At 40.1% G+C, this 13549-nt stretch overlaps 1 protein-coding gene across 10 annotated transcripts in view; it reads right to left on the minus strand.

Annotated features, from left to right (window-relative positions):
- The window catches only part of LOC147754168 (uncharacterized), a 30897-nt gene that overhangs the window by 9635 nt on the left and 7713 nt on the right, over window positions 1-13549 (minus strand). For 8 of the 10 annotated variants that reach the window (XR_015317652.1, XR_015317653.1, XR_015317651.1 and 5 more), the window contains exon 2: window positions 5400-5571. The exons of 1 other annotated variant lie outside the window; for it this stretch is intronic. The gene's annotated coding sequence lies outside the window, so the exon portion shown is untranslated. Of the gene's footprint in view, window positions 1-4608; window positions 4747-5399; window positions 5572-13549 lie in introns of those variants that run through there. One more of the 10 variants, XR_015317654.1, reaches the window with a different exon arrangement.

Genomic DNA, 13549 nt, shown 5'->3' on the forward strand with positions numbered 1-13549 from the left:
ATAAATAAATAAACAAGATAGTGTTGTTGTTGTTGTTGTTGTCGTCGAAAAAATCATTTGTTAGTTAACCTTCAGGTTCGTCGACAATGGCAACAACTTGGGAAAATGTAAGTTTTATGATCGCAAGTATAGGCACTATGAGAACGATGATGACAATGATCATGGAAAAGGTTAATTATATATATATATAAAGCTTGAGCTACCTGTTGAAAATCCCTGTAGAGGCTGATGTCGTTCATAACGTAGCTCAATTGAGTATCGACATCCGAAAAGCCGTAGACTAGTGCACTTACGTTATGCCGTTGTTTTAAGCTGCTATATATGGTTAGTTAGACGGTCCTCAGGTTTGTTTCATGTAAACGCTATAATAAGTGATTGTTTTCTTTTAGCAGTCAGTGTGCTTAGCTCAGTAAAAGCTCAAGTAAAGGATCATTCCACCATAGCGAATAATAGAGCTTGCTTGGTGGCCTATCATAACTGTATAGGTTTTGTCTCTCGGTTGTGTTTACGTAAGTAAACATTTGCGTTATTCTGGTCATATATAGACCATTAGTGGCAAAGAGTCGCGTACTAAGAGCTTTCGGTTTCTGCGAAATTCGTCAAACAGTCTCCGATACAATACGAATGTAACTTTATTCAAAGGGGAAAATCCGAGCGAGGCGTTCTGTAGGATCCAGTCGTTGATTTAGCTTTCCATTACAGCGCACTTGGAAACGAGAGGTCTACTACTACTAGTAAAGAAAAAATACTATGTACACTCTATAGAACCTGACGCTTTATGCTACAGTATGCGTTGATTTAACTTGAAATTGTCATCAATTGGCTCTAAACGTACGGCGCTCAAAGGAAGTTCAATGCTAGAAACGTAGACTTTGGAAATGTTATTATTTATTAGGCTTTAAACGTAAACGATTGCTGCTGTTTTTGTACCGAGTGGGGTTTTTATATAAGTACATTTTTCTGAAACTTCACAGGCTTTTACAATTGCCTTTTAAAGCATTTTAGGGCGTTTAGTAAAGGAAATGATTTGTACGTGCGGATATACTATTCGACGTGGTCACATGTGGAACCTCCGAGTTTTTCCGCTAAATGCTATTGAACTGTCTCTCTCTACAGTATTGGTATATCATATCCATATGAAGCAAAAAAGAGATCGTGTGGTCATCCACAGCTCAGAAAAAAGTACTTTAGCCAAAAATCTGGTACAACGTAGATCGTATTTGGGGTAAACTGTCGCTAATTCGAACTAGCGAAAAGATAGGCTCTAAATGATACATTATTAATTATTAGAAAATGCTCAGTCGGTCGCACCTCGGAAAAATGGTCCACCATTTGTAAGATTCGTGGCCTGAAATAAAAATCATTGCTTCGAATATCGCAGTGGACAAGTCACTACTTTCATGACGGTGGACTTCAGGACCGGGTTCATATACGCACGTAACAACTCATTTGCATATGACTATGGCTATTTTTATACCGTTATGTCAATTGTCCTTCACACGTTTTCTCTATGGTGTTCTCGAGTTCGTACTGTTTTACAATACGCAATGATCGATAAAGTTAAACAAAAACGCTACTTGGGTAACGTGTTAAGATTATACGCACACGATGCTATCGCAACATACCGGCAGGTTTCATGCTGCTTCTTACCAAACTGTGTACAAATGAAAGCAATACATTTTTTCTTCCTGTGCCAACAACGACATCTTGAAAACCGCTTGTGTTCACCATAAGTCTCGCTTTCTTCGACGACGACTCCGATTTGGAGCCTAAATGTTTTGTAATTCCTGTTTTGAATTCGCGAATGTCTTTTTTGAGTAAGGTCATATAGGTTATATCGGTATATCTAAGCTCGTTAAAGTCTTGCTAAACTCGCCACATAGGACAATCGAACGGACTTACACAGCAATCGGCCAAGGTCCTTAAAATCCACAGGTCCAATGCAGTAGTGGAGTACTAGGTGCAGAAGTCTAAAAGAGCTAATGCTTGGGCAGTATCTGCACGAACCTACAGCAGATAGGCACCTAATTTCTGCATCAAAATGCCAAGATTGCTAGAAATGACTCTTTGTCCGTTAAAATAAGTTTGCTCTTCAATTCAGTCCTTATTGTATTGCAAAGACACTGGGCCATGCCCGGAAAAAAATCTCCTATCCGAAACAAGGCTTGGTACGACAAATTCTTCCCAGATTTCGCCTTACCACTTCGTATACAAAACACATAAATAAATTATGACCAGAAATACTCTTCAATATTGCGCAAGGTAAGTAGATATATGCTGAGCGATCAATTATAACAACTTGCCCCGAAGATTTATTTAATCTGTTAAACATTATGAATTGTAATACTCTATTTGGTACATATTTTGCGGACACAGATAATTTTGTGGGTCCCTTTAATAGCACTCCACTTAGCTGACTTTAGGACACCTATATAATTAAACCCTTAATCATTCTTGATAACTGCAGCGTATTACTTAGCGTACGTCAGACTGCATATTTGGCCGTTTGGACTATACATACATTTTCAACATTTTTAGAAAAGCAGAAGAAAATCAGTGTGGGACACGTGACCTTACTTTCGCAACTTTGGAGGTGTTCTGGAACAACTCAGGTTAGACGCAACGGGGTTCGCTTCACTGGAAGATACGATCAGGCTTCTACTACTAAAACACACCTCTAGCATTTTTTTGTGTTTTAATTAAAACACACTGGCCGCTAGCGCCACGCGCGCTTCGCAATTATGGAACTGGTTGTTTAGTTCTTAAAAAAAAACTAGAACACAACTTCAATGATATCACTAATGAATACTGCCACGGACCTGTTTTTGAGCTATATAATCGACATTATACCGTTGTAACATTTAGTTACGGAAAACGCCTTCAAGATTCAGCGACAAAAGCAAAATCTGCTCGGCAACTGAGCTTGAAGTAACAGTGAGTTTAAGTTTATTAAATGTAATGCACATTTTATTGATAGATAGCCCTAATAATTGGATCAAAACCACAATGTATACTTAGTGGTTCAATATAACTGTTGGCCAAATAACCATTGCATATTATTTGGTTCTCATCGTGCAGACATTACCGGGAGAAAGGTTGTAAAAATTCAGCTGTGTCAGATATAAAAGAAAAAGATGTAGCAAGCGTTATTTTATAAAAGAAAGTTCTTTTGTATTACTATTAGTTAGTGAGCAAACACAAAACAATCTGTCGATCTATTCTCGTAGTTGGTATCGACAACCTGAGCGTAAAACTGCAAAGAAATCAATTTATGGCATGACGAAAGTAACGCTTCATCTATGTCGTTTCGCGCGCTAATTAATAACATACATTCAAAACGCAGAGAAGTAACGAAAGGAAAAAACGCAGCAAGCCTGGCGTAACCCTAACCTTTAATTTGTCAAGAGCCTGCCGCCTGTAGCAGTGAGCAACAAAGCCTAATAATAAGAACGGTAATGCATCCTGACATAGGGCACTTCTTGATCTTTCTTACAGCAGAAATTTTGAATACTAAGATGCATCACACATTGCCATATATACAAACATAGGTTTAGCGCAGGACTAAACTGTGGAACAAATATCAATACTGTCCCGCCATAGTCGGCTCTTCTAAATCATCGATAGGAATAATTGATAAGTGACCTGATTGAACCAAAACTAGGCTGTGGGCCAAGCACCGTTGATAGGCAAATTTTTTATCACTATCAAATAACTAGATTATAATAAATGCTATCACAAAATAACTAGTGCGGGTGGAAGAACTGGCTTTCGGAAGACCTAGAAGACCGCTAAGCTATTCCGAGGGTGAAATGGCAGAAAGAATTCATTTACCATAGTTTTATTATTCAGGAAATGTTTATTACGTACATAGGTACTGCATGCTACGTTAGGATATATACTTGATAACGTTGTACATCACAGTAAAGCTTCTAATAGTAATAAAAATAGTCATAATAACACAAACATCATCTTTTGTTGGTGTAGACCTTATTCGACTAACGTCATCGAATGGCATACGTATTGCTAAGCTTTCCATTGTATTGCATACAGCTGACCCTGTAGCTAGGCCAAAATCACCTTTTTGGCCTTTGTCTAGCACGTTTGAAACCATGAATAGTCATCACTGGCCTACTTTCGAAATTGGACGTCTGCTCATCCTCACTGAGGGCTTGACTGGCAGTGTGTATGTCCATACGATCAATATTACAAAAACAGATCCGAGGAGAATTCCCAGCACTACCCAGACTATGATGGCCAAGCGTATATATATACATTCAACTGCCGGTTTCTGTGTTGCTTGGCTAGCACTACTTGAAAAGTTTACGGAGGGAATCGACGACCCCCGGGAAGACCCACCACTACGGTTAGATACTTCTCTCTGTGCCATCTCCCGGAAGCGGATTCGATGAACTACTCATACTACCCGCGTGTCGCTTCGTTTTTCACGAAGAAAGAAGTCCCCCATACTATCTAAAATTACTAGCCACCTATTATGAAATTGTAGCATGTAGATGTCTAGCTTCGATTATACAAGACCCTTACTTGCTCAGCCACGCTATTGATTCAATTAAAAATGATATAACCAAAAATAATATATAGGGCAATTCATTAAGGTTGCGCTGAGAATTATTGCGCTATGTTTATTTGCCAACGTCTTTGAGGCATTCTCTCAAAAACGTACCCGTAACGAATCCGTCGGGTTAACTAGAACTTGTTTGTCGATTGCTCGAAGTTTTCCTGAAGTAGCTGGAACAATTATCGAAAATGTTGAAGCTCTGTCGTAAAAAAAAAAGTAATACATTTATGCTGTCCTATAATTACGCTTACGACATGCTAAACCATTTACGATAAGTCAGCATGATTTGAAACTTATCGAACCTTAACTCCCACTGAGATCTACAGCGCGTGTATCGACCTAAACTCGTGTTTTCTATGTGAGCCTAAAGGATTCATAATTAACAATCTCTTAAATAATGACCAATTCTAGTTTCGTTTTCTTAGCGTAAATTAGGTTCTATATAATCATGTGTAGGCAAGTAGAATACACACGATCAATAAGCTATCCTCCCGATTTCCATTTAACTGATCGCCATATGTAACACAAATGCAATTTTTTATTTGCGAAAAAAAAAAATTCATTGCAACATCACTGACTGGTGGCGCGTCACTTATTTTTGAATTTTGTTAAAGAAAAAATTTTAAATTTGTATGAATCGATACCCTCAATGTCGTTTCGGCCTTTATGAACCTCACCTAGAATGTGATGCTTATGAAACTGTGTGTATATTTGCGAATCTCGTTTAGTTAATTAAATGTAAATCATCACTGATCAATATAAGAAGCGGTGCTATCTTGGCCCACGTAACGTTTTGCCGGTCGAGAATTTCATTTTCTCTTGCCTTGTTAGTGTTGCCTGATTTCTCGTCCCCCACATCGAGCGTCAACTTTTTGGAGGCACCTGATGATGATGATGATCCGTAGGGTCTTGTTTACTATCTATATACTCGTCGAACAGCGCCATTAGTTGACTCGTCAAATCCATCAGTTTCATTTATGGCTCAATCGAACTTCCTGAAAACGTGGTTTTTATTTACTAAAAAATATAGGCCTTCCGTAGGCCACTGCATCTCATGCCCGTGAAGAGACGGCGCCTTTTTTTTTTTCGAATCTATTAATTGAGCATAAAAGTTTATACTAACCAGTCGAAGAGAATACGATATTTTAAAATTTGATAACCGCTAAAATGTTTGCACCAAGGAAGTGACACTGAAGATACGGCCACGTATAACATAAAATAATCTGAAATTTCTAATAACTGAAAAGTAATGACTAAACATCCTTTAGGTATCTGACACTATGGCTCTAGTTAATCACTTAACGATCTACTTCACCTATTTTTGATACTCGGAGTCATCTATGCATAAAAACAAATTGATATACGGTTCCAGCTTAACTTTAGGTAGATCTCTATAGCATTAACACAAGTCGCTGAATTTACCATAACTCTGGCATTGATCTATGAAAGCGGTCATTTACGACACCAGGAGTGTCGTCGGTTCGATTGCCAATGGCGAAGTCCACAAAACATATCCTTTGTTCCGAAGAGAACTTCACGTCACCGTTACTAGATCAGACGGTCGCTCAGTGATAAAAAATTCATCCACCTTGGTCAGCAGGATCATCTATCCAGCGCTCGGATTGTCTCAGTGAATTTCTGCTACTTATAGCCATATTCCATGTACACCACTAAGCACTTCAGATCTCTCGAGCTGGCTTTCGCAAGAATCTTTACCCGTTTGTAGGCTAGCACAAATAACCTTAACGGATGCTCTTTTCAGCGTCTTCTTCTTCTTTTTTTTTTTTTTTTTTTTTGGATATCAGCCAACGAAACTGCATTGTAGCAAAAGACGCATGCCTGTATGTAAACTCCATTGTAATTAGTACCAATTTCTAATCCACGTTTTTGGGAGTTGTTCGGCGTTACTGAACTTCTATAGTAAGCGTACGGTAATCTATGCGATTTGATGGATTTTATTTCAATACGCCCCGGTATGTTCATTAGTTCGGAGTCTTTTTATTGCAAGCAACATAGCAAAGTACGAGAACATTGTCATACAACCTCTACCTATTCATCTGGTCTTGAAGATACTCTATCTGAGGCACACAGAGGATCAGTGTGAACAAATCAGGGTTAAATAAAACTGATATCGCCTAAAAACGAACTGGAACAGTGAACTTTTGCTAGAGAGAGGAGCCAGCCAAATGAAGGACAGTTTCGAAACGTATTATAAATCATGTTAAATAAACGTTGAGTTATGTTATTTATTAAATCGATTGAAAGGGACAGGCGTTAATAAATCAAATCTAGGTAGATGTAGCTCACATAGTGGAGAGCGTTTGCTAGCAATCAAGCTAATGCTAGGATTCTACGCGGACTAGCCGGCTCAAGAAGATGAGCAAAGGAACCTCGATTCTAACCCTGCTTCGAATCAGTTTGTTTCATCGTAACATGCGTTCTCTTGAAACGATGTCCGATTTCATGGACGGTAGTTTAGCGCAAATAAAACGAGAGCCCCTCAGCAATAGGCGTAATAGGACAACTAACCAATTTCTAGTTTTCATTGATTTACCCTAAATTACGCACAAGGTATGTGGAAACAGAGCAGACTCTTGATGAAGTTCCCGTGCTGATACAAGAATAACTTGTAATGCCAAGAAGTAATCTCAAGTTGTCGTTTCAAACTAGAAAGGACCACTAAATAATTATCCTATATGTACTCAATGCATGCAAAATAATGTCTGTATACGACTGATCATCAAAGGTTGATGTATGTTATAAGATGAACAGTTGCTACAAGATGTCAGCCCGCTGTCACTATGTCAGTTCTCTTCAGTGACCGTGTAAGCGGGGCCAACTCTATTACAATAATTATGGTAGTCATTCAGACCTAATTTGTCTGTCGGCTGCCCTAGCGGCGTGCGGGCCACCCAGTAGGTTAGCTGTGATAGCACACAACTGTTATCGTTTAAATATGCATTCGTCGCTCACAGGTCGTTCCGTTTGACCCATTATTACGTAGACGTAAAAGAACGGTACGTACTGTCTTTTTGAGCATATTTATTGCTTGTTCGTATAAGTGTTCGACCGCGTCATTCGCTGCGTTACGCCTAGTAACGTTAAAGGTCCACAGTTTCCAAATTGGCCTAGTCTTGTAGAATGCTTCCATCCAGGTAAGTGTTCCACAATTTCTTGTATGTCATTTTCCAACTCCTCATAAAAAAGACGCTTATTGGTTTATGTGTGAGCAAAACATTCTTAGATTCATTTCTAATTTATTAAACCGTAAATGTTGTTTTTTTCCCTGATCACTGTAGCCTCGAATCCCGCCCAGATGTCTTTCCAACACAGACGGCCGACTACTTTTTTTTTTTTTTACTTTCAAAGCCTTCACTTTGAGATCTTTAGCGACTCTTGTCCTTCTCACTTGGCGTTGCTAGCGCACACCATCGCACTGAAATTTAGTACACAAAGACGACGGCTGCATCGTACGATGGTCATCAACCAATGCGCTAATGGATAATTCTTCAACTTGTTCTCTTATAGGCGTCATTTCATAAATTGTGACTTCTAACTTAACTAGCGTTTATGCTAGAATCATTATGTTTCAGACAAATAAAGCGCTATTTCGAGAATAGCTACTTATATTGTCTGTCCTTCAACTCGCAAATGCGTATGCTCTTATAGTTGAAAAATAAAGATTATGGCAGATCTGTTGTGGCAAAACAACCTATTTTCAAACTGCCCATGTCCGTACATCAATAACCCAATCCTCAGTTTTGACGTTGGCGGTCCGTTAATAACAGACGTATTAACAAAAATATTCGGTGGAAAAAAAGCTATTTTTAATGCTACTCCGATACGTCACTTTCGATATTTTGCTGGTTCCAGCTGTTTGATGGGTATCGTTAGACAGACGTGTCGGGAAGCATCAGCCCATAAATAAACACGATTTCATTTCTATGATTGTTGCAGAACGGCGCTCTGGCAATAGAGTAACGTTGTGCTCGTCATTTTCCGATCGTTCGACGCCACTGGATTAGTATACGTTCAATTTTTTCAGGCAATTTAGGCAACCAGGTCATGCTCTGCATTAGTGATATAGCTTTTATGTGTCTGATACGATACCGTGCTTACGTCAAGCGATAAAGATGGCTCCTTGGGTCAAGCTGCCGGTGGACGTAGAAGTTCTACGCTTGGCCTGTTTAACAGGCACTTTGGCAGAGCATCAAAGCTCAAACCTATGTTTTTGTTAGCCTTCTCATGATCATAAGGTTCTGGACTATAGTTTGTAATGAAGGCTTGTCACTCGCTGCATTTAGAACACCTACAAGGCTCCCTCGCACCGTGACGCCTCGTGTCGTAACGCGAGGCCGTCTTTTTAGACCCATTGTGGTGCTGGTTCTAGTTCTGTTAAATCTTCCCCACCTTCTATAGAGAAATCAAGCTAGGGCTCTTCTTTTAGACGCACAAGACCGTATGGTTAATCCTTGTACGATGCCGCCCGTTCCGAACGGTACTGGTCTGCTTCACTGTAGGCGTTGCTTGTGGCTGTCAGAATGAACTACATAATATTTACGAGCTATGTGTGACACCATACGTGTCGAACATTTATTCAGCTAGATTTCATTCATAGATTCGTCTTCGTGTATCACCTTGATGCAATGCGCAGTACAAGGAAGGATATCCTTACAGTACAATAAGTCTTTATCCTGTTCTGCTTCCAAATACAACAATGATAGTTGCCATGATAATAGAGCTTGTCTAGAAATGTTAAAAGTCCAGATAGGCCCTCTGGCAGTAGGTATATTTATGTTAGCTCTATAATTAATGTAAAATGTTCTAGCTTTGTTGTTGAACCGGTCTGTCCTTTATGTGAACGCTTTCCTATACATTTTTAGATAACTATAATATCGTAATAGCGGAAGCTATCCATTTACAAAAGAAGGACCATTTATTTTTCAGTGTATCTAACTAGCTTTATTACATGGGCAATATCATAGAAAAACTGAAGGTATCTCAATACGGGTATTATTTTATTGTTACGCATAGACTGGGTCGGAGAGCCAACAAAAGGTCGACAGCATCTAAGGAAAAAGCGCGTAACCTTGACAGAGTTAGCTTTGCATGAAGATGATTTGTTTTAGTACTTTGTTCCTAGCCCCAAGTAGTCACCAAATTCGTTTAAGCCAAACCATAAAACAATCACAGGTGTTTCTACCGCCGGGTCTGGCGATTTAACGGAAAGGCAAATCATCCTGAGAGACAAAATTTTTGCCCCTTCGTCGGTGATCAGCAGAGTGACTGTTTCTCTATGATAATTTCTTTGACCGATTTGCATAACAGTTGTTACCAAGATCCTCTACTTTATTCTTACAGAAAGTAAAACATTCAGCAGGAAATATGATGACTCGCCAGAATGACTAAGAATCAGTGCCAATTTAAAAAAAAATTATATTCTTTTTTTAGGGCAGATAATTTAGAATTACTGCATCAAAAACTTGACGGTACTTTCATGTTCTCTGCTTTATTCAACATGTGGATTAAACAGGATCACAATAACAAAAATTCAAATATTGAAACATTTAGTACGTAAATGAAAGGTCGTATATTTCAAGCTTGTAGTTACAGGTTTGGTGAAAAATCTAAAATGTATATATAGTAGGTAACTCAAATTGTAAAAAAAAAAATAATTGTGTGCTGTTTGTCGTAACAGACATATCTTGATTCGCTACTACGGTTAATGCCGGCCTAACGAAAGCACTCTTCATTATCGATAGGTTCGTTAAGGATTTGGTCCTGAACAAACTGTCCCTGTCAAAGAAATCTAAGAATATGTTAAAAAAGCTAGTTTATGGCACTTACGGTGTGCTCAGCTCCTTACCGTTGACAAATATACTACATCACTGAAGGCAGAAATGTACGTGACGGTCCAGGCAGCATACCCAAACGTTGTTTGGCCGGATCATAGCGTCATAAGCAGAGAAGCTCAGGGCCTGTATCAGGTATTGCTTGCGAACTCGGAAGAGCGCCCAACAAACGTGAAAATCCGTATGAAACTGCGAAAAAATACCATGTCCCACGATATTTGCAAACTTACTGCCGGAGGTGACGGGCCCTATTTCTCGCTCTGCTGGCCTCTTCATATAGCAAAAGCAGGATGGTCACCTCATAATCTTCTGAGAATGGCAATTCATTTACAACTTAAACGTAGCCGCGGCGCAAAAGGTCAACTCATAGAAATCCAAACTACGCTGCGCCTTATACGCCCCATGATGCTCATGAAGAAAAGAGACGGGACGGCGTGATTGTGTGTTGCCTGTCGCGGATTGAATGCCACATCACAAAGTGCGATACGTACAGTGCACTGACGACGCTACTCTCGCAGACTTCCACGATTTCAGTAAACCTAGACCTAATCAGTAAATCGTGGCAAATCAAAATACATTTAGATAGAAAGAAAAGAAGAAGCCTTCAAGCGAACTACCAGTTGGGGTGCTTACGATGGAGTATCGCCAATGCGCTTACCACCCTTCAGAGATCCGTGAGCGGATAGAGTCGTTAGGGCGGATTAGTTCTAAACGGCTCTTGTCTATCTTGGTGTTGGTGACCATTGACTCGCCGGTCCGCAACTCAAGGCTAAGAAACGTAGCTACGTAATCCAGGAGGTGATGATGCAATATCCGTGTCGTACGTATTCTTTCGAATATATTCAAAGGCAGCCGTCAGAGTGAGTATATAGCTGTAATATAGCCTGTCGAGAATTCTCGGTAGCGCTGGTGTAGAAATCACTTCAAGATAGTAACCAACAGCACTGGCCTGATTGAGGATTTACTCTTAGCCTGAATCGAAAGGGCTCGAGGCGGAACAGGTCATCACTTTGCAACGTACGAGGTTTCCAAGATCGCCGGTATTTACAAAACGTTGCAGCATATGTACGAACGTTTCCTTATAGGAAGCGCTCTTAGGTAGCGAAACAGGGATCTCGTAGCCAGTGCAGGGTCTGCTAACTACGGACCTGGAATCGCAGTTTTAAGCACACATGCTGTGTAGTACGTGTTTAGTACGATTACGGGGCTTGAATGGGTGGTCCCCAGTCGTCCCGAAACATTGTTTAACTGACGACAAAGCGTTTGCTCTCTCCTCAGCAGAGTTTTCTATTTATTCGAAATTTTACTTGATGACATACCATCTGATATAAAGGACGCGTAGAGCATTACTCCTGGATAGGGATTTACATACAATAGAGTTAAAGAAATGCCGCGATCATGGCTGACAACGCGACCTGTTTTACATGGCGTGAGTTAACTGTTACCTTAGAGAATACAATGTGGAACACATTCACGAACCTGTTGGGCATCCTCGACGTAACGAATGCAGGGTTCAGGTAAAGCAAGACGTCGTTTGGCCCGCTTTTCGGCCACCATATTGTGTTGTGCGGAGAGCCCTTTCTGGGTGTAGGGACGTCAAGAGCTGAAGTGGCGAGAAATCGTCGGTGTGCAAACCACCGGCACGACTTTTCGCTACGGATTAATGGTAAGAGGTGAAAAAACATCTTAAGTAGGAAATATCCGTCCTGCGGAGATTTAAATACGCAACTCCTTGCGGAAATTGCTCCAGAAATAGCCATTTCTGTGGGCTTTTTACTATTACTAGCGGAATGGCACCATACAGCTATCAAGTTCCACATCTCGAGGACGTCAGCCGACCTTGACCGCGAAGGATGTACGGTCGTATGCTGCGGAACGTACCCCGGTAGCGCGACCAAATGCAAAGTTACGCTACAGTATCATTCTTATGTAAAGGTGACCTTGATCAGTGTATAAGGGTATACATTTTTTATTTCCGACTCCTGGCCCAAGGTGCCCTGTAGTTTTCGGCTTTGGTGTCTCTTTTTGGACATTAACGCAGGAGCCTTGAGCTTCGTAACCATGCGGCCTTTGCGCATGTCCTTCCAACATCGTTCTCATGTACAAGCATTATTTGTTCTCGTGTGCCGCTCAAGATGGTCCTTTGACGGTCGCAAGTTCCAGGCAACTTTCGTTAAAAAGAAATCCCGCAAAAGTATTTTGCGTGTACGTCAAGATTCAAACACGGAACGTCTTTATAGCGATACCGATCCCACGTTAGTAACCATTTGGAGATCTGGTGCCGAGTAAGTGGTATTCGTATTTCGCATATACGCGATAATACATAACTAACGGAAAATGTGCTTTATAGAATATAGACAATACCAAATAGTCGGAGCTATCCTTATTTACCGTTTCAATGTTTTCTTCCCCTTGAATAGAGATTTAGGTATCTCGTCGTGTACATATATTCATTTTTCAAGATTCGTACCATTTTAATGTGATAATGTAATATCCAATATAATAATGCTCGAAACGCTTTACAGGTGAAGTCCCGGCGGGTCTTGATCAATACGAACCGGCCAAACAAGTAACGTATGGCTAGCAACGTCAGTCTAACTGGCCTTCGAATCAAGTACCTCTCGCGATAGTGAGACGCTTCAAACGTTGCTACAGGTGCAAGGGCCTAAAAGCGGCACGATTTGTAGGGTTTTAGAACAATCCTACAAATCGTGATCCTACAAACGCGCCGAAAAAAAAGTTCTAGTAACCAGCATAAACGTAATCAGATCAATCAAAATAGTTTTTTAGGAAATTTATCACCTAATTAGCAGCGATTTAACCAAATCGAGGACGTCGATTTGAACCCGTGGCCATCTAGCAGTGCTAGCTCATTCGCCTACATTCGCATAATTCGATCGTGCGCCTAACTAACATCATATGGAATAGTATTGAACTTATAACTGTCGATTTTAAGGGTCCGATCATGTATGATACATGCCAATATTAGATAGTATATTACTATTATTTGGAAGGTTCGCTAAATTTTCTTCACTTGGTTATTTAGAAATTTGTTTAGATATTTGTTGGGCTTTAATCGTCCCAATAGGTACGTTTCTTAGCTTAGGCTGAATCAGCTTAG

Source organism: Varroa destructor, unplaced genomic scaffold (genome assembly GCF_002443255.2).
Source record: "Varroa destructor unplaced genomic scaffold, Vdes_3.0 BEIS01000007.1, whole genome shotgun sequence".
Lineage (NCBI taxonomy): Eukaryota > Metazoa > Arthropoda > Arachnida > Mesostigmata > Varroidae > Varroa > Varroa destructor.